This window comes from Coturnix japonica, chromosome Z, assembly GCF_001577835.2.
Source record: "Coturnix japonica isolate 7356 chromosome Z, Coturnix japonica 2.1, whole genome shotgun sequence".
NCBI classification, from domain to species: domain Eukaryota; kingdom Metazoa; phylum Chordata; class Aves; order Galliformes; family Phasianidae; genus Coturnix; species Coturnix japonica.
This window is the reverse complement of record NC_029547.1, coordinates 2,671,093-2,675,177: the sequence shown is the minus strand read 5'-3', so window position 1 is coordinate 2,675,177 and position 4,085 is coordinate 2,671,093.

The window sequence follows — 4,085 nt, the reverse complement described above, 5'->3', positions numbered from 1 at the left end:
TGTGGAGGTCCTGGTAACCATTTGACCTATTTTTATCAACTTTGCCCTCTCATGAAACCTCTCAGTCCTCTGCAATTTGTGTGGATCAATACAGCAGAAAGGTCACAAAAGCACCAAAGAGAGATGCCAATCAGAGAGATGTCAAAAGAAAAAGAAAGTTTGACAATATCAGGATCAATCAGGGGCTGTTCAGGAGTACTTGTCAGCTGTGATTAATGGCACATTGTGCATTGCTGTCATTTGGAAAATGCTTTAGAACTTTTTAGATCACTCTACAGCAAAATTGAGTTTAGTCCACTGTCATTTGAAATTTAGTAGTCAGACATTCCAAAGTGTGTCAGCTAAACTTTTTTCTTAGCAAACGGAAAGTTGGTAGCTAGTTGAGAAAAACTCTCCAAGTTGTGTTGCATTATACATAGAAGTGTCCAAGATGTCCCTAATCGGCCTTTAATATCTCTGGAGAAAGAGCCACTACAACCTCTCTGTGCAGCCTCTTCCAGTGCTCTGTCACCCTCAAAGTAAAGCTTTTTCTCATGTTCAGATGAAACTTCCTGTGTTCTAGTTTGTGCCCATTGCCCCTAGGGCTGTCTCTGGGCACCACTGAACAGAAACTAGCCACGTTCATTTTTGCATATTTATATGCATTGATAAGATCCCCTCAAAGTCTTCTCCAGGCTAAGAATTCTTGGTTCTCTCAGACTTTCCTCATGAGAGAGGTGCTCCAGTCACGCAAATATCTTTGTGGCCCTCCACTGGACTCTCTTCTGTAGCTCCAAAACTGAACACAGCACTCCAGATATGGCCGCCCCGGGGTATAGCAGAGGGGGAGGATCACCCCCCTCAAGTTACTGGCCACTCTCTTTTTAATATACCCCATGATACCATTGGCCTTCCCTGGACTTAAGGACATGCTGCTGGTTCATAACTAACTTGTCCTCAGATCTTACTCCACAGAGCTCCTTTCCATTGGGTCAGGCCCTAACCTATATGTGGCTATTCCTCTCCAGCTGTTAAAGACTACACTTGCTTTTACATAAGTTTTCTCTCTGTCCAACTATCCATTCTGGATGGATGAACAGCTTTCTGATGTGCCTGCCATAACTCATAGCTGCATATCATCATTAGATGATACTAAGCCACTCCTTTAAAGTCTTCTCAGCTCTATTCTATTCTGTTAGTATGATTTTTTTTTTCTATAAGGAAGGGAGTATCTGTACCTTTTTCCTTGGAAATCTTGCGCCATGGTTGAGAACAGACCCACATTGAAACCATTCACTGGTGCAATCCACATGAATACAACTTCCCACTACTTTTAAAGAAGCTGTAATTTGGATCCTTTTGCTACTGAAAGAAAAAATGTCTAGAAAACACAAGTGCCCTTTTTTTTTGGTTAGGCAATGTTTTTTAATTCTTATTTTTATTTTTATTTTTTTAATTTATTTATATGTTTGTTTCCAGTTTGAAGTGTAAATACTCATGTTTCTCCCATGAATGGGAGCTATAAATATTTTAGTTCTGCTCTCTTACTTATGAATGATGATCAAACTGCCTTCCAAATGCATCTTCTTTGGGCAGACTGTTTAGGCTTCGTGCAATTAAATCAGGTCTCCAAAAGCATCTACATCTATATACTTTTCCATCATGTTCATGTTCTGAAAGTAGGGTGCAGTTTTAGATAGAGAACAAAGGTGCTGACCCCCATCAGAAAGCTCAAAATACATCAGCTGATCATCCTCAGTATAATGACTGCATCTGCAATATATTCATCTTCATACTTCTTATGTATGTAGCCATAAGAAGGTTTAAAATGTGTCTTATAAAATACACTTATTTTCTGTACTAGAAGCGTAATGCAGCTGAGATTCTGCTGAAGATGTGGGTGGAAGTATATCAGGTATGTGAGATAAGTGTCAAATTGGATGACAGTTGCATGTGGTTTAACACATTTTATACACTAATTTAGATTTAATTTGTATTAAAAAAAAAAAAAGAAAAAGAAAAAAGGGACTCCATAATATCGGCACAGGAAATTGTATGTCAGAAGGAGATACACAGTACTGCATTAAGTAGCCACTGATCAAAGAATAATAAGGGAAATAATTATTAAAGTTTTGATATTTTATCAATATCTGAAGTGAGTCTTTCCAATTCTGGCTATTTATTTATTTATTTATTTATTTACTTTTTCCAGATGTAAAGCAGCGCAATGCTAAAGAACAAATGTACTCTTCAGATTACACACCTGCTGGTTTGTTTGTCCAAGATGTGTCAAATCAGTATACTTTTTTCAAGCAACCTGGGACATTTGCTTCATCCTGCCATCACTGCTGACAGCAAAGTGAGTCTGCTTGTTTCAACAGCTGCAGTAGAATGAATGGAAGGAATAGAAAACGCTGACTTGAACTTTAAGCACATTACATTTATTTACTCCTGTATACTCACATTCCCTGCCATTTTAGTGCTATCCTCCTATTCTCCATCCCACCAGGATCTCCTAGACACTGTTCAAAACCTGCGCCTGCCACTTTGTCCATGCTAGTCTATATAATTTTGCATCATCCTTACATCATATCATGATCCTTACTTCAGGACCTCGTCCTCAACATTGCTATGAATGGACATGTGGTACATAAGAAAAAAATTTATGTTTCCAGGCTGCAAGTGCACACTGCTGGCTCATGTCCAGCTTCCCATCCATCAGGACTTCTAAGTCCTTCTCCACAGGGCTGCTTTTGAGGGGTTCTTCTCTAAGTCTGTATAAGTTTATATAAATAGAAAGCATGCATTAATTGTGAAAGCACAGGAGGAATGGAAAGATGAGGGAGATATCCAAAGATCACACTGCAGAGTGGTGTTAAGGTTGGCAACAAGCCACTAAATTTGAGATCACTCTACTTTATTTGGTTTTTCAGACTCTAAATTTCCCTCTTCATCCCCAAATTTGGCTCTTAGAACCAGTTCTTTTGGGATTTAGTCAGTATCAAATTCCACAGCCTTTTTTTATTTCATGAAGAACTGATGGGAATATCAGCAACCTTCTAAATGAATGAGTCATCTTCACTACTTGATAGAAGGATTTAGACTGTTTCACAGGTGGCAAGCAAACAAGGAAAACCTAAAATTTGCTCTTTCTCATGAATTAGTTTCTAAAGAACCATCATGATCATACTGGTAATAATTTCACATCTTCTTGGACTTCTCAATATTAACTCCTCTGGAAACTGGTGTTAATTCTGGACGAGCACAAATGCACCCACTGTCAGAGGAGAGTGGTAATAACACTGCATTGCTTTGTCCAGTTTCCTTGTTAAGATTTTGTAGGCTTATGTTCATTGAGTTTGATACACAGCAGGTGTAAACTCCATCCATTTCAATGCAACTGTGATGGCTTGTGCCAACTGGAAATAGATTTTCACAAAGTTGGTGTGCAGGTTTTTCCAAAAAAGAAAAGCCATTCTAAAAGCAAAATGAGCAGAAATGTTGCTTGCCCTTTTTTTTTGCATTGGCTGTACTTGGCTTTGTTTCATTTCACAAAGTATTTCAGACTTAAATGTCATCAGCTGTGGCAGAAATGACCTCCAAAAACTAAGACAACAAATTGTTAAAACATAGCTCAGAGCCACCGTTATAACAGCTAATTTAGGGTTTAGCTCTATTTTAATCCTGACTGGCTGATGTGTAAATTGGAATAACCTTTATGCAGAGAGGAAAATGTGAAAATTGTTTGCGTACTTTTCTTAGTGATGTTTATTTCTGGGAGTTTAGAGCATTCTGTACAATGGAGATTGCACTGGTCAGGACACTGATCTGCGGAATAACCAAGGCTTTGTATTCTCCAAACTGAATTTCTCCCTCTGGCAGGGCTCTGAGCTAGTTCTCTCTCATGAACTTGGATAGCCCAAACACGCCTTTTTGGTGCACATTTCTCCTTTCTACCTCACTCTTTTTCTAGAAAGTGGAAGACTCTGTATTTTACAATGTACATGTAAGACACTATTATCATTTCAGGATCTGAGACACTGATCAGAACAGACTAAGAGACACAAACATATTTATCTAGCTCCTCTCTGACCCTTACAGTCTGG